Source organism: Bubalus kerabau, chromosome 1 (assembly GCF_029407905.1).
Source record: "Bubalus kerabau isolate K-KA32 ecotype Philippines breed swamp buffalo chromosome 1, PCC_UOA_SB_1v2, whole genome shotgun sequence".
NCBI lineage: Eukaryota > Metazoa > Chordata > Mammalia > Artiodactyla > Bovidae > Bubalus > Bubalus kerabau.
This window is the reverse complement of record NC_073624.1, coordinates 94,242,978-94,266,697: the sequence shown is the minus strand read 5'-3', so window position 1 is coordinate 94,266,697 and position 23,720 is coordinate 94,242,978. Positions and strand designations below refer to the sequence as shown.

General features: G+C 41.8%; 1 protein-coding gene across 3 annotated transcripts in view; it reads right to left on the bottom strand.

Moving 5' to 3' along the window:
* Nucleotides 1-20,925, bottom strand: part of SCN8A (sodium voltage-gated channel alpha subunit 8) — a 197,150-nt gene extending 176,225 nt beyond the window's left edge. For all 3 annotated transcript variants that reach the window (XM_055583749.1, XM_055583758.1, XM_055583753.1), the window contains exon 1: nucleotides 20,826-20,925. The gene's annotated coding sequence lies outside the window, so the exon portion shown is untranslated. The remainder of the gene's footprint in view (nucleotides 1-20,825) is intronic.
* Nucleotides 20,926-23,720: the final 2,795 nt, after the last annotated feature.

The following is a 23,720-nucleotide window of genomic DNA, read 5'->3' as shown; positions in this document are numbered from 1 at the left end:
TTCTCCAGGCAAGAACACTGGAGTGGGTTGTCATTTCCTTCTTCAATGCATGAAAGGAAAAGTGAAAGTGAAGTCGCTCAGTCGTGTCCAACTCTTAGCGACCCCACAGACTGCAGCCCACCAGGCTCCTCCGTGCATGGGATTTTCCAGGCAAGAGTACTGGAGTGGGGTGCCATCGCCTTCTCCTGTTCTGTCGCTAAGTCACGACCAATCATCAGTTCTTCAGCATTCAGCCTTCTTTATGGTCCAACTCTCACATCTGTACACAACTAATGGAAAAACCATATAAAGTGATAAAAGAAATAAAATACTACCTAAATAAAAGATGAAGACATTTATCATATTCATTGACTGGAAGACACAATTATCAATTCTCAAACTGATCTCCAGATTTAACGCAGTCCCAAGCGAAACAGGGCTTCACAGGAGGCTCAGTGGTAAAGAATCTGCCTGATCCCTGGGTCAGGAAGATCCCCTGGAATAGGAAATGGCATCCCACTCAAGTAGTCTTGCCTGGAAAATTCCATGGACAGAGGAACCTGGTGGGCTACAGTCCATGGGGCTGCAGAGAGTCAGACACGACTGAGAGACAAAGCACACACACAAGCAAAACGCTAGTGGGAGTTTTGCAGACACAGGCAAGCTATGAAATTCAGTGGAAAGACAAAAGAACTATAATGCTGTTCCATTGCTAAGTCGTATCTGACTCTTTGCAACCCCATGGACTATAGCACATCAGGCTACTGTGTCCTTCACTGTCTCCCAGGGTTTGCTCAAATTCATGTCCATTGAGTCGGTGATGCTATCTCATCCTCTGCCGCCCTCTTCTTTTGCCTTCAATCTTTACCAGCATCAGAGTCTTCTCCAATGAGTCGGCTCTTCCCATCAGGAGGCCAAAGTACTGGAGCTTCAGCTTCAGCATCAGTCCTTCCAATGAATATTCAGGGTTGATTTCCTCTAGGATGGACTGGTTTGATCTCATTGCAGTACAAGGGGCTCTCAAGAGTCTTCTCCTCACGACAGTTCAAAAGCATCAATTCTTTGGCACTCAGCCTTCTTTATGGTCCAACTCTCACATCTGTCTGTACATGACTACTGGAAAATCCATAACTTTGACTATACGGACCTTTGTCGGCAAGGTGATGTCTTTGCTTTTTAATACACTGTCTAGGTTTGTTATAGCTTTCCTTCCAAGGAGTATGCATCTTTTAATTTCATGGCAGCCACCATCCGCAGTGATTTTGGAGCCCAAGAAAATAAAATCTATCACTGCTTCCATTTTTTCCCCTTCTAATTGCCATGAAGTGATGGGACCAGATGCCATGACCTTAGATTTTTTTAATTCTGAGTTTTAAGCAGTTTTTTCAATACTGAGTTTTAAGCAGTTTTTTCACTCTCCTCTTTCACTTTCATCAAGAGGCTCTTTAGTTCCTCTTCACAGTGTCATTAGAGCGGTATTATCTGCATATCTGAAGTTGATATTTCTCCCCACAATCTTGATTCCAGCTTGTGATTCATCCAGCCCAGCATTTCACATGATGTACCCCACACAGAACTTAAATAAACAGGGTAACAATATACAGCTTTGTTGTACTCCTTTCCCAACCGGGAACCAGTCAGTTGTTCCATGTAAGGTTCTGTTGTTTCTAGACCCCCATACAGGTCTCTCAGGAGACACATAAGGTGATCTGGTATCTCCTTAAGAATTTTCCAGTTTGTTGTGATCCATACAAAAGATTTCACGTAGTTAATGAAGGAGAAGAAGAGGTTTTTCTGGAATTCCCTTCTTTCTCTAAGTTCCAATGAATGTTGGCAATTTGATCTCTGGTTCCTCTGCCTTTTCCAAACCCAGCTTGTACATATGGAAGTTTTCAGTTCATGTACTGATGAAGCCTAACTTGAAGGATTTTGAGTATAACCTTACTACCATACGAACATGCTAAATGAGCACAATTGTAGAGTAGTTTGAACATTCTCTGGCACTGCCCTTCTTTGAGATTGGAATGAAAACTGATCTTTTCCAGTCCTGTGGTCACAGCTGGGTTTTCCAAATTTGCTGCTCACATTGGGTGCCATGCTTTAACAGCACCACTTTTTAGGATTTGAAATAGCTCAGCTGGAATTCCATCACCTCTACTAGTTTTATTTGTAGTAATGCTTCCTAAGGCCCATTTGACTTCATATTTCAGGATGTCTGGCTCTAGGTGAGTGACCACACCATCGTGGTTATACTGGTCATTAAGACCTTTTCTGTGTAGATCTTCTGTGTATTCTCATCACCTCTTCTTAATTTCTTCTGCCTCTGTTAGGTCCTTATTGTTTCTGTCCTCTATCGTACTCATCCTTGCATGAAATGTTCCCTTGGTATCTCTAGTCTTTCCCATTCTGTTGTTTCCCTCTACTTCTCTGCAATGTTCCTTGAAGAAGGCCTTCTTATCTCTCCTTGCTATTCTCTGGAACTCTGCATTCAGTTGGGTATATTGTTCCCTTTCTCCCTTGCTTTTCATTTCTCTTCTTTCTCAGCTATTTGTAAAGCCTACTCAGACAACTATTTTGCCTTCTTGTATTTATTTTTCTTGGGGATAGTTTTGGTCACTGCCTCCTGTACAATGTTATGAACTTCCATCCACAGTTCCTCAGGCACTCACTCTATCAGATCTAATCCCTTGAATTTAATCATCACCTCCACTGTGATAATCATACAGAATTCGATTTAGGTCATACCTGAATGGCCTAGTAGTTTTCCCTACTTTATTCAATTTAAGCCTGAATTTTGTAATACGGAGTTGATGATCTGAGCCACAGTCAGCTCCAGGTCTTGTTTTTGCTGACTGTATAGTTTCTCCATCTTTGGTCACAAACAATAAAATCAATCTGATTTCTGTATTGACCGTTTGGTGATGTCCATGTGTAGAGTCATCCCTTATGTTGTTGGAAAAGGGTATTTGGTAGGACCAATGTGTTCTCTTGATAAAACTCTGTTAGCCTTTGCCCTGCTTCATCCTGTACTCCAAGGCCAAACTTGTTTGTTACTCCAGGTGTCTCTGAACTTCCTCCTTCTGCATTCCAATCCCCTATGATGAAAAGGACATCTTTTTTTAGTGTTAGTTCTAGAAGGTCTTGTAGGTCTTCATAGAACTATTCAACTTCAGCTCCTTCAGCATCAGTGGTAGGGGTATAACTTGAATTACTGTGATGTTGAATGGTTTGCCTTGGAAATGAACCAAGATTATTCTGTCTTTTTTGAGACTGTACCCAAGTACTGTATTTTGGACTCTTCAATTGACTACGAGGGCTACTCCATTTCTTCCAAGGGATTCCTGCCCACAATAGTAGATATAATGGTCATCTGAATTAAATTCGCCCATTCTGGTCCATTTTAGTTCACTGATTCCTAAGATGTCAATGTTCACTTTTGCCATCTCCTGCTGGACCACATCCGATTTACCTTGATTCATGAACCTAAGATTCCAGATTCTTATGCAATACTGTTCTTTACAGAGTCAGACTTTATTTTCACCACCAGACACATTCACAACTGAGTTTCATTTCTGCTTTGGCCTAACCACTTCATTCTTTCTGAAGCTATTAGTAACTGTCCTCTGCTCTTCAGCAGGAGCATACTGGGCACCTTGTAACCTGGACGGCTCATCTTGTGGTGTCATATCTTTTTATATTGTTTATGGAGTTCTTGCGGCAAGAACACGAGAGTGGTTTACCACTACTTCCTCCAGTGTTTTTTGCAGACATAGACAAGCTGACTATGAAATTCAATGCAGAAGCAAAAGAACTATTAATAGCCAAACAATTTTGAAATAAGAAAATAAAGTTGGAAGACTCACACTACATAATTTTAAGCCTTACTGTAAAGTTACATATCTATAATCAGATCAGTGTGGTACTGGTGACAGGACAGATATATATGACAATGAAATAGAATAATCTAGAAAAAGGCCAAAACAAATATTGCCAATTGAGTTTTGACAAAAGTGCAAACTCAATTCAAGGGGAAAAGGATAGTCTTTTTAATAGTAATGGTGCTAGAACAATCACACATCTATCTGCAAAATAAACATATAAAAATGAACTTTTACCTAAATTTCATATCCAATGAATTATACATCTACATGTAAAATGCAAAACCATAAAACTCTTAGAGGAGAGCAAAGAACATATTTGCAAGCTTGGATTATATAAAGAATTCTTATTTACATCAAAAATATGACCCATCAAAGAAAGAAACTGACAAATTAAACTTACTTAAAATTTAAGCATTAGCTCGATAAAGGACACTGTAAAGAGAAGAAAAAGAAAAGCTACACACCAAGGCAAAACATGTTCAAGTAATTTACTTGATGACTGATATCCAGGATACATGTTTTTTTAAAAAGGCTCTCAAAACTCACAGTAATAAAACAAATAACTCAGTTTAAAACATGGGCAAAAGATTTGAATAAAAGATTTGGTTAAGACATTTAACCAAAGACATATGGATGACAATATATATGTGAAAAATGCTCAAGATCATTAGTTCTTGGGGAAAAGCAAATTGAAACCACAATGAGATACCACTACATGCCTGTAAAAATTGTCAAAATAAAAAATCTGAGTGCTCAATATCACTAACCATCAAGAGAATGTGACATCAAAACTGCGTGAGAACACACAGCTGGTATGAAGCTGCTGTATAGCACAGGGAACACAGCTTGCTGCTCTGTGATGACCCAGGGGGGTGGGAGGGGACGGGAGGGAGGGAGGTGCAAGAGGAAGGGGCTATGTGTATACTTATAGCTGACTCACACTGCTGCACAGCAGAAACTAACACAGGGCTGTAAAGCAATTATCTTCCAATGGAACATTAAATTAAAAAAAACGACAGTTAGCAATCACCTCACAGCTGTCGGACAGTTATTATCAAAATAAATAAATAAATAAATAAAAGGTAACAAGCGTTAGAAAGGATGCAGAGAAACTGGAGCCCCTGGCACACTGTTGGTGGGAATGCAAAAGGGTGCAGCTGCTACGGAAGACATTATGGAAATTCTTCAGAAAATGAAAACTAGACCTACCATACAATCCAGCAATCTCACTTCTGGGTAGTTCTCCAAAAGAATTAAAATCGGGATCTTGAAGAAATATTAGTTATACCATGTTCATTGCAGCATCATTCAACAGTTACCAAGATAGGGAGGCAACCTAAATGTCCATCTATAGATGAACACACAAAGAAAATGCAGAACACACAGACACAGGAATACTGTTCAGCTTGTTTTAAAAAGAAAGAAATTCTGACATATTCTATAACATGGATGAACCTTGAGGACAGCATACAAAGTGTAATAAGCCAGTCATGGAAAGAGAAATACTGCATAATTACACTTACACGAGATATACAAAATCGTCACATTCATAGAATCCAAGTAGAATGATGTTTGCCAGGGCTGGGGGAAGAGGGAAATAGAAAGTAACTTATCGCTGGACAGAAAGTTTCAATTAAGCAAGATGAATAAGCTCTAGAAATCCACTATAAAACATTGGACCTATAGTCAATAACAATGTACACTTAAAATTTTGTTAAGAGGAAAGATCTCTGTGGTGTTCTTACCACAATAAAACTAAAAACAAACAAAAATTGTGACAATATCAAGTGCAAATGAAGATATTAATGACAACTCTCATACACTATTGATGGAAAAGCAAAATGGTATAATCACTCTGAAAAAAATGGTTTAGTACTTTCTTATAAAGGTAAACATATACTTACTTTATTACTCAGTAATTCACCCTTACAGATATCTTTGAATAATGTAAATTCAGATTCATACCAAAACCGATACATTTATAGCAGCAGTATTCATAATCACTTGAAACTGGACATATCTCAAATATCCTTCAACAAATGAATGGATAAACAAACTGATATATAACCATACAATGGGGTACTACTACACAAAAAGAAAGAACAAACTATTGATAAAGATAACAACATAGATAAATCTCCAAGGTACCATGCTGAGTGAAAGAAGGCAATTTCAAAAGATTCTATTCTATAGCATGATTCTATTTAAATGACATTATAAAAAAGCAAAACCACAGAACAGAGAGCCATTTGGGAGTTGGCAGAGATCACACATTAGAGTTTGACTACAAATGGGCAGCAGAGGGCTTTTTGAGGGGATGGATCTGTTTCGTATCCTGACTGTAGTCCTGGTTACATAAATATACACATGTATTAAAACTCATAGAACTCTAGTCTAAAATTTTTTTCAACTGTCCTCTTGTAAATTTTTAAAACAACAATAAAAAATAACCATGTTAAAATGTTAAACAATAAAATATAACAATAAAACAATAAAAATAACCATGTTAAAAATGTTAAAAAGGAAAAAATATATATCTGCCAGACATAAGCTAGAACTTCAAAAGCTTTTCAAATATTAGTAATATTGAACTTATTCTTGTGAAGGAAATAGTCCTCTGTTTGGTTATAGTACCAAATAAGAATAAATTTCCAAATAGGAAAAAGGACCCTATGTGTCCCAGGGGCACTGTGTCTTGGCCCAAGGCTACAAGTAGATTGCAGGAGTTATGATGCCTCAATTTCCATCAAAAGAACATCTAATACTCTCTTGCTTAAAATACAGGCTAGCATCCATACTTCGAACTCTACAGACTAGACTTTTATAACATCTGCAAAAGTCAGCATTCAGTTCTCACAAGTAAGAGTTCTCAACTAGGTTCTGTGATTAAACCATGGAAGGAAAAAACAACTGGTAAACCCTTAACAACTCAACATCTATAAACAGAAGCAGTGTCTATAAAGGAGCTAATGGTTCTGGAAACCTGGCTAGAAAAGTGGCATTGCTTCCTAGGAGGATTTTTTTCTCCTTCAGATTTTGCAATAGATTGCACCAAGTGATAAATGCATTGCTCTTTAAAAAACCTTTCCCTGAGCACTAGCCTGGGCCTTTAAAGGCAGGGCTGCAGAGCAGAGCCCAAGCAGGACACAGGAGTCACACACCCCTGGGTGATGGCAGCTTACCTCAGCCCTGGGAACCTGGGCAGCCTGCTGAGGAGAGGGAAGTGGAAAATGCCCACCTCCTACAAGCTGCAAGGGACAATACAGACCAGAGACTTCCTAATGGTCAGGAAGGAGCATGTGGCTAGGAACATAGCACGCTAGCCCCAAGGGTCGAGCTGCATATAAGCTTATCAAAATGAAAGATAGAAAACATCTGGATCTAATTAACAACTAGTCTTTGATATCCACTCATGACACAAACAGACTACTTTCTTTGACCCATAAAGCTTTGGAGCAATTTCTAATGCAAAGAATCTACATTAAGATCCCAAAATAAAAAAACTTTTACCCCTTCAGCACTTATGGCTTAAGTTTTCCTGTATGAGTCAGAGAAAAAAAAATAAAAGCCTTGTGAGGTGAGTTAAGTACTCATCAGATCAGGTCAGATCAGTCACTCAGTTGTGTCCGACTCTTTGCGACCCCATGAATCGCAGCACGCCAGGCCTCCCTGTCCATCACCAGTACTCATAGGCTCATTCTATTTTGTTTCCCCACTCTACTTAATCACTCAATTCATCACTCAATTTGTGCCTTGCACCACTCCCTTTTCTAGAGACAAGGAAGAAGAATATTACAAAAAGGAAAGTGAAAAAATAAAAACCTACCAAAAAAGATGTCCTTTTCATCATAGGAGATTGGAATGCAAAAGTAGGAAGTCAAGACATACCTGGAGTAACGGGCAAGTTTGGCCTTGGGAGTACGAAACTGAAGTGGGGCAAAGGCTAACAGAATTTTGCAAAGAAAACGCACTGGTCACAGTACACACCCTCTTTCAACAACACAAGAGACAACTCTACACATGGACATCACCAGATGGTCAACACCAAAATCAGATTGGTTATATTCTTTGCAACCAAAGATGGAGAAGCTCTACACGGTCAGCAAAAACAAGACCTGGAGCTGACTGTGGCTCAGGTCATGAACTCCTTATTGCAAAATTAAGACTTAAATTGAAGAAAGTAGGGAAAACCACTAGGCCATTCAGGTAGGACCTAAATCAAATCCTTTACAGTTATACACTAGAAATGACAAATAGATTCAAGGGATTAGATCTGATAGAGTGCCTGAAGAACTATAAACAGAGGTTCATAACATTGTACAGGAGGCAGTGATCAAGACCATCCCCAAGAAAAAGAAATGCAAAAAGGCAAGATGGTTGGCTGAGAAGAGAGAAGCAAAAGGCAAAGGAGAAAAGGAAAGATATACCTGTCCAAAGGCAGTTCCAAAGAATAGCATGGAGAAATAAAAAAGCCTTCCTAAGTGAACAATGCAAAGAAATAGAGGAAAACAATAGAATGGGAAATAGAGATCTCTTCAAGAAAATTAGAGATACCAAGGGAACATTTCATGCAAAGATGGGCACAATAAAGGACAGAAATGGTATGGAATTAACAGAAGCAGAAGATATCAAGAAGAGGTGGCAACAATACACTGAAGAACTATACAAAAATGTCTTAATGACCAGGATAACCATAATGGCGTGATCACTCACCTAGAGCCAGACATCCTAGAATGCGAAGTCAATTGGGCCTTAGGAAGCATCACTACGAACAAAGCTAATGGAGGTGATGGAACTACAGCTGAGCTACTTCAAATCCTAAAAGATGATGCTGTGAAAGTGCTGCACTCAATATGCCAGCAAATTTGGAAAGCTCAGCAGTGGCCACAGGACTGGAAAAGGTCAGGTTTCATTCCAATCCGAAAGAAAGGCAATGCCAAAGAATGCTCAAACTTCTACACAACTGCACTCATCTCACACACTAGCAAAGTAATGCTCAAAATTCTCCAAGCTAGGCTTCAACAGTACCCGAACTGAGAACTTTCAGATGTTCAAGCTGGATTTAGAAAAGGCAAAGGAATCAGAGATCAAATAGCCAACATTCACTGGATCATAGAGAAAGCAAGAGAATTCCAGAAAAACACCTACTTCTGATTCATTGACTATGCAAAAGCCCGTGACTGTGTGGATCACAACAAACTGTGGAAAATTCTTCAAGAGCTGGGACTACCAGACTACCTTACCTGCCTCCTGAGAAACCTGTATGCAGGTCAAGAAGCAACAATTAGAACTGGACATGGAACAATGGACTGGTTCCAAATTGGGAAAAGAGTACATCAAGGCTGTATATTGTCACCCTACTTATTTAACTTTTATGCAGAGTACATTATGTGAAATGCTGGACTCAATGAAGCACTAGCTGGAATCAAGATTGCAGGGAGAAATATCAACAACCTCAGATATGTAGATGGCACCACCCTTACGGCAGAAAGCGAAGAGGAACTAAACAGCCTCTTGATGAAGATGAAAGAGGAGAGTGAAAAAGCTGGCTTACAACTCAACATTCAAAAAACAAAGATCATCGCATCTGATCCCATTACTTCATGGCAAATAAATGGGGAAACAATGGAAACAGTGACAGACTTTATTTTCTTGGGCTCCAAAATCACTGCAGATGGTGACTGTAGTCATGAAATTAAAAGACACCTGCTCCTTGGAAGAAGAGCTATGACAAACTTAGACAGCATATTAAAAAGCAGAGACATTACTTTGCCAACAAAGGTCCATACAGTCAAAGCTATGGTTTTTCCATTAGTCATGTATGGATATGAGAGTTGGACCATAAAGAAAGCTGAGCGCCGAAGAATTGATGCTTTTGAACTGCGGTGTTGCAGAAGACTCTTGAGAGTCCCTGGGATAGCAAGGAGATCCAACCAATCCATCCTAAAGGAAATAAGTCCTGAATATTCACTGGAAGGACTGATGCTAAAGCTGAAATTCCAATACTTTGGCCACCCGATGCAAAGAACTGACTTACTGGAAGACTCTGATGCTGGGAAAGATTGAAGGCAGGAGGAAAGGAGATGACAGAGGATGGGATGGTTGGATGGCATCACTGACTCAATGGACATGAGTTTGAGCAAGGTCCAGGAGATGGGGAAGGACAGCGAAGCCTGGCGTGCAGCAGTCCATGGGGTCACAAACAGCCAGACACAACTGAGCGACTGAACAACAACAACATAAACCTACTAAAATATTACTTGTATTAGGACATCTAGATTAATAAAACAGATTGCCATCATTTAGCTAAGTGGTCTTTATGGACTTTCCTCAACCCAAACTATTTTAAGAATGGCTTCCCAAGAGGTTGCTGTTTAACTGCTCTTAACCACTATTACTTTAAGCATTCAAACTAGGAAACAGGTACAAACTTACAATATCATTGCACAGAGAACCTCCTGATGGGATTACTGTAAAGACGCTTTACAGTCAACACGCTTTAAATGAAACGTGCTCAGTACCACCGTGCTGCGTGGGAAGTCCTTTATGTCCCTAAACAGAGTGCTAAATTCACCAACGTCTTGGACATGAACTCTGCCTGGTCCACTGGTTCCACACAAACCATGGAGATGGCTTGCCAACAGTCTGAGTGCAAACTGCACCAAAAGTTAATTGAATTTGCAAGAACTCAGTAACTTTGGAGGGGAGAAGGAAAATTAAATGAAAAAATGCAACCAATTAAATTGCTTTTCTCTTCTGTCTGTTATTTTGCATGTGTGTGTTCTGATGTTCTGATCATCCTTTATTTTTTCTTACTCAAAGATCTTTACCTACTGCAAAATGCTAGAAGCCCACATCTTGAGCTCACCCTTCACTCTGAACTGTCACTGTGTACTGAAGTGACACAGCAGGGCCCACTCACCACTGTCTCTGCCCTGGCTACACCAAGGAGGTTTACGCAAGTCAAGTCTGACATTTTGTATGGACAGTCCAAGATCAATACCAGAAATGACAAGCAACATTACTGGCTCATAAAGCCTAACATTTTCCCCCTGCTTTTGCCTATTTAAATCCTCTCAGTTGCTACCTTTAATTCAGCCTGCAATTTCACTTACTTACTACTATGGCTTCCAAAAAGCACAGAGAATATAAGCAAATGATCAAAGAGAGAAAGTCACTGAGTTTCAGTAAGGACAAAACAGTCCTTATGAAAACAGAAGAGTCCTATGAAAAGGCACATCATTCTTGTTTCTTTATACACTAAACCAAAGGTTAGTTGAGAGTATCAAGGAAAAAGTTGAGAGAATCAAGGGAGCTAAGTGTCTATATACGGACAGAATGAAAGACCACAAAATAAGTAAAGGATAGAAACCCACAAAGATTAAGTAATCTTTATCAGTGAGAGAACACACAGAATAAAAAAGTTGCAAGACTTAGATTTTCCTTAAAGAAAGCATGAGAAGCTCAGGGGAAAAACCCTCTGCAGAGAAAAGATCAAAAATTAGCAATCAGTAGCCTGCTAACCAAGATGCTCTGGACTAGACTGCCAACGTATATTACAGAACTTATTTCCTCAGATTTTCTAAAGAGAAGATTCTCTGTCTCTCAACTTTAAAAGAGCAAAATAATCTTTTAACTCCTCCTCCTTCCTTCCCCTCAAGTAAAGTTATTCACCAAGTTCTACTGGGCCTTCTTAGAGACTACTTCTTACATTAAAAAATGTTGCTTAAACACACACATCCATGTGACACACATGTAAAAATTATATTCATGTTCTTTCCTTGCCGTCTTCACCACCACCATCCAAGTCCAAGGCTTTGTCACCACACAACTAGGCCAAATCAAACAGCCAATTAACTTTAAGTCCATTCCTTGGTCTATTTCATCCTACTGTACATTCACTGCTGCCCCATCCTCCTAAAATATTATAAACTTTGATGACGTGTCATTCTGCATGCCTTAAAAAAACAACAACAACCTTCTATGTTCTCCATTGTCTCCAAGGATAACTGCAACGTCGACAAATTCATAATGTTTAGCTAACTCTCCCCCATCTTTGCAGGCTTATCTGCCACTGGGGTATCCTACCCTAGTCCTACTGATTTGTTCTTGGTGAAATTTCTATTCTAATTTGAATATAATTCTAATTATACTCTAATTATATTCAAATCCCCAAATTTATAACCCAGAATGGAAGAGATACCTTCAACAGTGCCTTTTGAGAAAATGTGTTCATATTAAATGACTTAATATCCTTTAAAAAAAAAAAAAGGAAATTTAAAAAAAGTACATTTAAGAATGTCACTAAATTTTTTTGCTAAGGGGGGATTAATTGATCTAAAATGACCTAGACTGAGAATTCAAATCCTCAAACTATTTTAACAGTCTTCCTCAAAAGACAATGGATATAATTGTGTGGGGGACAAGGAAGAGAAAGTGTTTACAAGCATATCATGTAGAAAGGATACAAAGAAACTGGTAACAGTAGTTATCTTTACAGAATGCACACAGAGTGAAGGTGACAGGATAAGAAGACTTTGAAGCTTCTGACTTTTTAAACCCTTGCCTCTGTTAACTATTCAAACAAATAAATGTTAAAGATGAATTTTATGTATAGAATGGAGAGATACCTGCAACAGTGCCTTTTGAGAAAACGTTTTTATATTAAATGACTTAAAATCCTTAAAAAAAAAAAGTTAATTAAAAACACATTTAAGAATATTACCATTTTTTGTTTGTTTGTTTTATTACAAAGCAAGAAAGTATTCTCCATCTTTTCCAAAGCAGAGATCAGGAAAAGTAAGCAATCTGCAGCAAAGTTCTAGCAGAGGAAGGGGTAAAATAACATTTAAAACACAAAACATCCTCCTAAAGGTCAGATCCAGAAGTTCAGGATCACTCTAGCTCAGGGAATAGAACAAAGACATGAATCCAAAGGAGTCTGCAGAGGAGAGAGAACTCTCCCCAAGTTCACATCCAAATTCCCTTGTCCATTTTCACTCTAGTCATTCTTTTTTTTTTAATTGAAGGATACTTGCTTTACAGAATTTTGTTGCTTTCTGTCAAAACGTCAACATGAATCAGCCACAGGTGTACATATACTGCAGTCATTCTTTTCACTTTCTCTCACTCTCCACTTTGATAATTTCTCATACTCCCAATGAGTTCTTCCTTATCACAGTATAAATCTATTTTAAATGCTTTATTTTCTTCAAGGTATCATTCCTAGAAACAAGACATTTCTCCTTTTAATTTTCACCAAAATCTCTGGCTATCCAATTGGGAATTCTGTGGCAAATGAGATTTTTGGGTATTCTGACCTCCAAGAAAGCGCTACCAGTCTCTTTTGAAACCCGCTCAATCCTTCTCTGCAATTTAATAATAATGCATCAATTTGCTTTCAGTTAAAAGCATTTTTATTCAGCTGCTTGCTAAAACAAAAAGATACTAGTGAATGTGAAGCAAAAGCCTGCTGCATTTATCCTTAATTGAAGAAAAATTCCTTGTGAAACAAGAAACTAACCATGTAATAAATTAAGACCTATTTATTTACAGGGCTGTCACTCAGTAAAATGAAGGAAAAATGCCATTTCATACTGGCTTCTGGTGAACATTAAGCTTTCGGAGGCTCAGCTTTCAACTGTCTGTACTTTAAAATAAGGAGAGAGTAAGAATAGATGAAAAATGAGCTACTTTTTTTTATTGATTTCTTTATCAATCACTATCTAAAAATTTATAGTAACATTTTAATTTTGACCTTTTCTCCTTTCCCAAGTTCACTCTGATGGAAATGCTAATAATCAGTTAAATACTCAAAATGTAGAAAAAGGGAGGAAAATAAATGGCATGTATAATTTATAGCCTAGATAACCCATCCCTGGATAAATAAGCATTCACTGTATTTCTCTGATGTTCTTACTCCCCAGGAACTCAAAAGATATTACAGCATAAAAATCACACTAATCAACTGAACATGAAAGGAGCAGGATAATGAAGGGACTTCAGTGCTTTCCATTTCCAGATCCTGGGACAAGCCCGGTGAACGCAGGAAGCCTCTCACTACCACCAACAGTGAATATAAAACCTCTCCAGACAACATTTTAGTTATCCTAACCCAATCAACTCCTTCCAGGATCAAGAGCGCTTCAGTTCCAAACTAAGAGCACATCTCAGACCCTCAGAGTCCCAGCTTTTCTTCTGTTCTGCTCTGCTCAGTACAACACATCTCCATATACCTAAGGGAAATCAGAACTATTATCTACTTTCACCTTTGTTCTTTTAGACTAAGAGCCTCCCAGAACTTTTTCTACTTCAACTAGGTTACCGTCACCCACCAGGAGCAATTTTTCTCTGAGTCCTACACCAATTTCAGCCTTGCATAAGCAAAAAAAGTCCAGGTGATTCCCCTATGGTCCTGGCTATAACTTATGTTGGCAATGTGGGAGCATTTGTGAGGAGCCAAATATGTGTTTATGTGCAAGAGAAATTAAGAAAGACAAGTAAACCCCAAGACATGACGACTTCTTAAAAAAAGTAGCTAGGATAGCTGCAGAAACAAAACAAGCATGTTACTTCCATGCCTCCTCTTTTCATCTATACTCTATTTATTGATAAGATACATCTTCTGCTCATTTTCCCTCATCCTTCCTGCTTCCAGAATGCTCTCCTTCAAAGGTACTCTGGCCTTCCCTCTGCCTATCCCAGAATCTTTCATTATGCCCACTCACTAAGATATGTTTAGCTACCTAGGATAATGATAATTTCCTAAAATAAAGCCAAAATTGTTCACATCACTTGGTTATATGAATATCAGAATATAACACCCTTTAATACAAAAAAATCTTTTAAGCATGAATTAACCAACATGGGTCCCTGTCTCCACTCCATCATTTAATGGTCCCATAGCCCTGGACAACTCAAGCTAGGATACTCAATTTCCTCAGATTGAAAATGGGTAGAATAATATCTGTCTTACCTAACTCAATCAACTCATCAAAAGATTTTTAAAGTTTTTATAAACATAGAGTAATAATTAGGTAGATGGTCAGCCATGAGACCTAAATGTAAGACACTCATTCAAAGAAAGCAGTTAGAAGACTATATAATTGAGGACTTCCCTGGTGGTCCAGTGGTTAAGACTCCACACTCCCAATGCAGGGCCATGGGTTTGATCCCTGGCCGGGGAATTAAGATCCCACATGCTGCACTCCCCACCCACACCCTCCCCACAAAAAAAGACTATACAATGGGAAAACCTAAAAGAGTGCCAAAGACAAAAGCAGCTCCAAACCTGTATAATCACTTAGCACAGTTAAGACATCCAACTGGAGAATAAAGAGGAACCTCAGCCTGTGAGTCCATTCCACCTTCAGATCTCAAGCCATGGCTAAAACCAGCTCCGCTGCCTGCCAACTGGTGAGTGCCAGAGCATTCCTGTTTGGTAAAAAGTCCTATTCTAGAATAGTTTGGGAATGAACGCAGAAAGAATTACTTTAGTAACTGCAGTTGCATGGCGGGGGGCGGGGGGGTGGCGGTCAGCACTGCAACTGCACAGTAAAGCCTTTCTCCTTTTACATTAGCAAAGTCCATCCAAAGTCAGGATACCTCTCGACTCTATCCTCTGTCAGACTGAAGATAAAGCACCTGTCTGCTTTTCAGACTACTGAAATTTAATATAGGACACATATACTGTATCAAATACACATATAAATACACACTAAGCTGCTAAATCCCGAGAGGAAAAGGAGCTAATATACAGTGAGCTCTATGTGTCAGAAACCATAAGGAAACAGAGATTTCATTTAATCCCCACAAACACCATGCCAAGTAGGTATTATTATTCCTATTTTTACAGATGAGAACACCAAAGCTCAGATAGATTAAATAACCTATCCAAGGTGACAAAGCTAGTAAGTAGAAGAGTGGAGACTTGAACTTTAGTGTTGCCTGTCCCCAAAGCCCACACTGCTTCTGACTTTTTCCTCTCGATGGTGTAACCAGGACAACCTTCTTGGGTCTTCATTTCACCTTAATTCCTGATATGTACTTAACTGCGAGTCCTGGTTGTGTATCCATAACTTCACAAAGGGACAAATAAAATTTTTTCAAATTTCTTCTTTGCCTTTTCTTTACACACATTTACTTCATGTTTCTGCACAAAATTCTTCTTTTTAGGTTGAATCACCGGGCTAGATCTAATATGCTACCATTCAATATTTCAGCAATTAATATACATGAAGGGTGAAAGTTCTGTTCCCTTCTTTAACACTTTAATAGTCACAGTTTTTGAGCATGTTATCATTTTCTAAGCTGGTTCTTACCATTTAAAGAGTGTTAGTGCTTAGTACAATGCTTCACACACAGTAGGTGCAGAGGGAGAATATTTATTGAGTCCCTGATTGAGAGAAGTTTTTTTTTATTCTTCTAGTTAACTGGCTATATTTGAGCCCAATTCTAAGGATGAATTCTTTTACATTAAAGATAATTTCTTGAAATTTTAAAAAAATGATTCCAAAAAAAAGGAAACTGAAATCTAACAGTCTAGCAGTTACATCTCTAAATGACTAGTAGACTGTGAACTTAAGAGTTTAAAAGGCTTGGTTTTAAATACTTATTTTTATTATTCTGAATAACTTTTGCAAATGCTTCTTTCCCTCTTTACAGAAAAACAAAACAAAACTGAAATAACCATAAAACAATTGTTTCACTAACGATGACTTTTTCCCCCATTTTGCACATTGTAATAAGTATACTTTATTTTTATAATTATGGAAACTCATCTCTGAATAAACTGGCTTTTTTTTTTTTTTTTTGCCAATTGCAGGAACCACCTACAGCCCAGAGCACTCTATTCAGACATTACTGTTTATGCAGTTAAGACACTGCTTGAGCTATCCAAGTTTCCCTGTGCCTGGTCCCAGGTCACTCTATGTAGAGTTGTCCCCAGGCTACCAGGAGCTGGGACACTGCTAGGAAAAGGCAAGACCCAGAGTGGAAAGAATGGTACCTCTGAGGAGCTGCAGAGGAGGCAGTGGGCTTTAAGAGAGCCCTTAAGGTGAGCAGAGAGGTCAGGAGTGTAGGCTTAAGCCAGGGCCCAGGGGCAACATTCCCTGAGACAAGTCAAGCCCCAGTCCTCTCTGAGGTTTCCAGAACAAAGGCTAGGTGTGGAGAGAGCAGGTGGTGTTATCTCCAGGCGCTGCTGAAGCTAGGGGAGCATGGCAGAGAGGCCTGCATGATGGGCACATAATATGTGGCAACTGGGCCTTCCCACGACACTGGGCGATGAGTATCTGTTATGGGGGAACCTTGCACCATGGCTGGGCTGGAGCACCCAGCACTAAGCCTGGGGGCCATGGGTCTGCTGGGGTGAGCCAGCTGCTGCCCACACCCTACTTCAAGCAACTGCTGAATAAACTGCATTTTTAACTCTTCTAAACAGTGTGGTTTTATTTTCCTTCTCAGATATAATCTATAGGAATTAAGTATTCATTAATTCATGCATGTGGCTCTAGAACAACTTGTTATATACTATCAGCACATTAAAGATAATTATTTTTGCTTCCATTCAAGAATGTTTTCCTTGCTTTGGGTGGATATGTCTCTATCTTTGTATTCTTTTCAAGCAGGTGGAGGTTTCTTGTATAATCCCTATAGAACACTGAATGTCAGTCTTTTCTTAGTAAGAAGCACAAGAATGACATCTGCCCCTGATCACACCCAATTTATATGTCTTTTAACTTTATGTTACTTTTTCAATGACATAGAAGTGCTTCAGTCACAGTGGAACCCCAGTGGAATGAGCTGCTTTATGAGAAGTCTCATATAAGGGGATCCCTGTGCTAGGTGGGAGATCCATATAGGCTGAATTTTATGGCCATCTTCACTATTTTAGGATTTTAAAATATTTTTTTGACAAATTACTTTGGTGAAACAATGAACTACATACCAGCCTCTGTTGTGTCAAGTCCTTTTCCCAGCTCACTGTTCAAACCAACCCAAATAAGATGCCCTTCTGATCCAGCTTAACTTAGCAAGCCAGGTGATTAGTTTGGGAGACCAAAATCTCATAACATTAATAGTTTCTTGCTATTTGAAATTATCAAAATGTGGTGAAATAATGCAGTCAGCAAAATGTCACTGTGTGACTTACATATGGATCTGTTGCAGCCTGCAAAAACACTGTCTCCATGAGGGACAGCCAAAATGAAGAGTTATGTGGGAGTAATAAAATATGATAACTAGGTCTGCAACTTCAAGTATAAACCAAGCTGCGCATGCACATATCTACAGGAGAGCCTGCTGATCTAAAAGCAAGAAAAACCCAAACCATGTCCAGCATGTATGCACTCCACTAGCAGGCCTGCCAGGGAACTGTCCTTTCAGCACCACGGCAAGAAACCCTGGCGTAAACCTCCATACAGGCAACCAACGCTGGGCAAGCTGGGCCCTGAGAAACGTTTGTTAGAGACCCTGCAAAGAAAGCAACAACCAACTGTATGGTTGTTTATTTTTAAGTATACTATCTGCCATTTCATAATCCTTTATTAATTTAAAATAAAATCCTTCAATATTTTGATAAAACTTGACAAAACCCCAAAAGAAAACCGAAAATGTATTAAGTCAGCCTTTCAGACTGAACCCAGAAGACCAGTAACTGGCCTGCACTCTCAAGAACCGTGCTGCAGTACCCACCAGCAGCACTAATAAGAAACACAACACATTTACACATACCCTGTATCAGATGTCCACAGAACACATAACATGCTTAGAGCCCTCTCCAGGGACAGCCTCAATTTCTAGGACAGACAATGTTCGCTGAGTGCCAAGCCATCACTACCACCCCCCTTCCAAGCAATCAAATTCTCTTTCAGGGAGAACTGAAGGCCTTGTGTGTCATGAGCTCCAAAGAAAAAATGCTGCAGTATTTCAAGAACCAGGTTAAAGGCAATATATTACAAAGCTTTCAGCATTTTAAGTCTGATTCCCCCAAGATTTCTACCAGGATGGTACTGGATGGTAATGTCACCCAGCCATTTGCATTACACATCAAAAATAAAAATTTTTTTCTTAAGAAAAAAAAAAAAAGTCCCCCAACCACCATTATCTTCTAATGCACGTGGAGAAAAGAGAAGTACAGAAAGACTGTGAAACAGTGAAAACCTACCACACCCGAAATCTCCCTTGGAAAACTAAAACACCCCCAACCTTAGCACACCGCTACCTCTCTGAAGGCTCTCCAGGTTCAAACTTGAGAAACAGTTACAAAAAGTGCCTTCCCCCTTGGCCCCCAGAGCCCTCACCTACACTTCCTGCCTCCATCCCGACTTCTCTGGTGCCCACTGTGCATGCATTAAAAGCAATTTTCCCTGTTTGGTAGCTCTCGCTCCATGTTAATTATTTCTCCCTCCCCCTGAATTAGCCAGATGCAATGCAAAGTTTCTTTTCCAACTCTCCCCCCCTCCCCAAACAGATGACATCCTTTTATTATGGATACTGATACTGAACCTTGGAGTCTCCGGATGTAAAATGTATTCCCCCATGTTTCAAAAACTGCAGTGTAAGTGAGGAAGAGGGCACAGGGTGGGGTACCTGGAAGGAATGCCTGGTTTGAAAAATCATATTTATCAGACTGAAAAATGATTCCTACTTCGAAACTGGGACCCTTGAAGGGGTCTGAAAGCCCTGGCTAAGCCCCCCGAAAGTTAACTGCCAAGTCTCCACTGGTGGTTGCTGCTGGCACGGAGAGGATAGAGCTGAGCTCTCAGGAAAAATGCAGAGGCTTTGCAGTCCCCCGAGTACCAAGAGAGAACTACAGAGCTGGGGTCCAAGCCCGTGCAGCTGGGCAGTCCTGTAAGACCAAAGCTAGCAGAAGCCCAGGGTGCTCGCTGCCGGTGGACGGTGGGGGAGGGCAAGAGAGAGGAGGAGAGGAGCAGGCTCTGCATCGGGTGGCGTAGGGGTGGGGGTGGGGGAAGGGGATATTCTCAAAGTGATGTACTCCCTAATGCAGGAATCCTAGCCTGCCGAGGAAGGTCCCGGGGGCCCCAACACAGCCCCAGAGCACCCTGTCGGAAGGGGGACGGACGCATCCGAGTAAAGGACAGGGGAGTCCCGGCTACCCTAAGAACCCACGAGCCCCTGGCTTCTGCAGTTGCTAACAATCTGGAGCTGGATGGGGGAGAAGGATGCAGTAAGACATGGGGGAGGGGGTAGAGCTAAACAGCTGCTCTAGAAGATCCGGACAGCGCTGCCCTTCCAGTGCAACCGGGCAAGGGGCCCCGACTCTGGGATACAGGAAGGAGGGGGTGCTGCACCACTGAAGGGGCGCCGAGGGCAGCCAGAGTCCCCCTGTGCAGCCAAGAGCGGAGGAGAGAGTGGGTGTATGGGGGTGGGGGGCAATGGTCCTCAATTCTCCTCAGGGATCCCCAATAAACACATTAGAAGGAAGCAAGACTTCCAAGCACCTGTACAAAACCGGGAGGGCAGAAACCCCGCTCCATGGCCCCTAGAGCCCCGCCGCGCACTCTGCGGCAAAGCCCCTGGCTGGAGATGGGCGAGCCCCGCTCCAGGGTCCCGAGGCGAGAAAGGGAACCCGGCGGACGAGGAGCGGCGCCGGGGCAGGGGCTCTGGGGCGACTTACGGCAGCGGCGGCGAGGGAGGCAGCGGCGGCCCTAGCGCGGGGCCCGGGAGGCGCGGCCGGACTGCAGAGGCGCCGAGGATGCGGCGGGCGGGACTGCGGTGGGCGCCATCTTGGAGCGCTCCCCGCGCCCGCCCCCCGCGCCGCCCGAGTCCTTGCATAATTGATGACTCGCGCCCGCCGCGCGCCGCCGCGCGCGCCCCCGCCGCCGGGCCCCCCGCCCACCCGGCCCCCGCGTCGACCCCCGGCGCGCGCCCCCCGCCCGCCCCCGGCCCCCGCCCGCGCACGCCGCCCTCGCCCGCCCTCCTGCCTGCGTCCCGAGGCCCACCTACCCCTGCAGGGCGCGCCCGTTCGCTCGTGGCGCTCCGCGCCGTACGCCGGTCCGCTCGCTGGCTGTCAGGCCGGCGTCCCCGCGCCGCCCGGACCGGATCCGGGGCGAGGGAGCAGGGCGCCAGTAGGGGGCGCCGCGCCGGAGCGCCTCGCTAGCGTCCCCGGGCCCGCCTCCCCGACGCCCCCACCGAGCTGCGCGGGAGGGGCAGCCGGGCAGAGCGCCGGGACGCGGCCGCCTAACACGCTGGCTGGCTGTCAGCCAGCACGCGGGCGTTGAAACCCGAAAGGTGCTATGTGGACTCGAGGGCCCCGTGATCCTTGTAAATGCCAAGCCTTACCTTTTTCCTGAACGGCAGTCGCAGAAGAAAATGTCCAGCAATATTGCAGTGCTCAGTTTTTGGAATTTCTGACATCTGTAAACACGAAGAACTCAATTTATCCAATCTTTGGCCATCGGAGGAAAAAAAAAATCGCAGAAGTCTATCAACAGCAGTTGGAGCCTTGTGGTTCAGTGGACAGGGAGCCCTGGTAGGAGGAGGGAGACATCCCTTCCCCCAGACCTGAAACTAAGTCACCTTAATCTTTTTGAACCTCAGTTTGTCCATCTGTAAAGTAGGCACAATCGTTTGAATTGCTTACTCCACACTGTCTTCAGTTCAGTTCAGTTCAGTTGCTCAGTCGTGTCCGACTCTGCGACCCCATGAATTGCAGCACGCCAGGCTTCCCTGTCCATCACCAACTCCTGGAGTTCACTCAAACTCACATCCATCGAGTCAGTGAGGCCATTCAGCCATCTCATCCTCTGTCGTCCCCTTCTCCTCCTGCCCCCAATCCCTCCCGGCATCAGAGTCTTTTCCAATGAGTAGTTATTAACCAATTAGTTCCCAAGATACCTGGGACTTCCCTGGTGACTCAGATGGTACAGCGTCTGCCTGCAATGCTGGAGACCCAGGTTCGATCTCTGGGTCAGGAAAAGCCCCTGGAGAAGGAAATGGCAAACCACCCCAGTACTCCCGCCTGGGAAATCCCATGGACAGAGGAGCCTGGTATGCCACAGTTCATGGGGTTGCAAAGAGTCAGACACGACTGAGCGACTACTTTACTTTAAGCACCTTATAAATAACATAAATTTATTTCTCACAGTTCTGGAGGCTGGACCCTGAGTTAAGGGTGCCAACATTATAAGGTGAGAGCCTTCTTCCAGGTTGCAGACTTCTCACTGTATATTCAGATGGTGGAAGAGGCTAGAGAGCTCTATGGAATCTCTTTTGTAAAAGCATTAATCCCAGTCATGAGGGCTCCACTCTCATGACCTAATCACCTCTCAAAGGTCCCACCTTATAACAATATTACATTGGGCATTAAGTTTTGGCTGTGAATTTTGAAAAGACACAAACATTCAGAACATAGCAACTGCTATTTAGATCAAGGTTCTAATACTTAAAGGTGCTGATACCTCAATTCAGCAATACATTCAAGGAAATATAAACAAGCAAGATTTATTTAAAGAATGTATCCCCCTTTTGGAGAAGGCAATAGCACCCCACTCTAGTACTCTTGCCTAGAAAATCCCATGGACAGAGAAGCCTGGTAGGCTGCAGTCCATGGGGTCGCTAAGAGTCGGACACGACTGAGTGACTTCACTTTCACTTTTCACTTTCATGCATTGGAGAAGGAAATGGCAACCCACTCCAGTGTTCTTGCCTGGAGAATCCCAGGGACGGGGGAGCCTGATGGGCTGCCGTCTATGGGGTCACACAGAGTCGGACACGACTGAAGCGACTTAGCATCCCCCTTGTGCCTCACTCTGTGCTAAGTTGCTTCAGTCATGTCTGACTTTTTGCAACCCCATAGACTAGACCACCAGGCTCCTCTGCCCATGGGATTCCCCAGGCAAGAATATTGGGTGGGTTGCCATGCCCTTCTCCAGGGGATCTTCACAATCCAGAGATCAAACCTGGGTTTGATCAAACCACCCAGGGTGGTATGGTTTCTAAGTCATCTCTGACTCTTGAACCAGAGGTGATCAAATAGTCTCTCGAGACTGGATGTGAAAAAATGATGTAGTTTGAAGGCCAAATATCTTGTTAAAGAAAATTATGGTGATGACCTTTACGATAATCTATTCAATAATATATAATCACAGCTATAGTACAAATTCTTCTCTAATGTGACAACACACTCTCTTAGTAGGACCTAGATAATGAATGTGTGGACTCTTAGCACTTTATTGTGCCTCTCATAGATATTTCTTTCTACCGCAAGTTCACAGTTAAGAGTGAGAGTGTGGTCAGGCTGCCACTTACTAACTGGGTAGCCTTGGACGTGAACAACTCTGAGCTTCAGTGTCATCTGTAAAAGGGTACAATCATAGCACCAGCCTGTAGGGTTGTTGTGATAATTAAAGAGGAGATTGCATTTTACACACTTAAAACACTTATCTGGCACACATAGTGTGCCCACTGTATACATCTTAAAATAGCTTTTAAAATAGCTTTATGGAAGCATATTTGATATAGAATAAACTATGCATGTCTAGAGTGAACAGTTTTGATGTATGTATACATGGACCTATCAACAATCATCAAAAGTAAAGAACATACCCATCCCCTCCAAAAGTTTCCCCAGACCTCTGTGTAATCCCTCCATACATCACTCTCCTACACTCACTCCCTCTCCAGGCAACCACAATCTTCTATTACTGTATATTAGTTTGCATTTTCCAGAATTCTAAACAAATGGGATCGTACCGTATGTACTTTCTTTGTATGGTTTCTTCTACTCAGCATAATAATTTTGAAATTACTCTGTTGTTGATTATTCAGTCATCTACAATAGTTCTTTTTTCCCTTTTATTGCTGAGTAGTATTCATTATAGAGATATGCCACAATCTGTC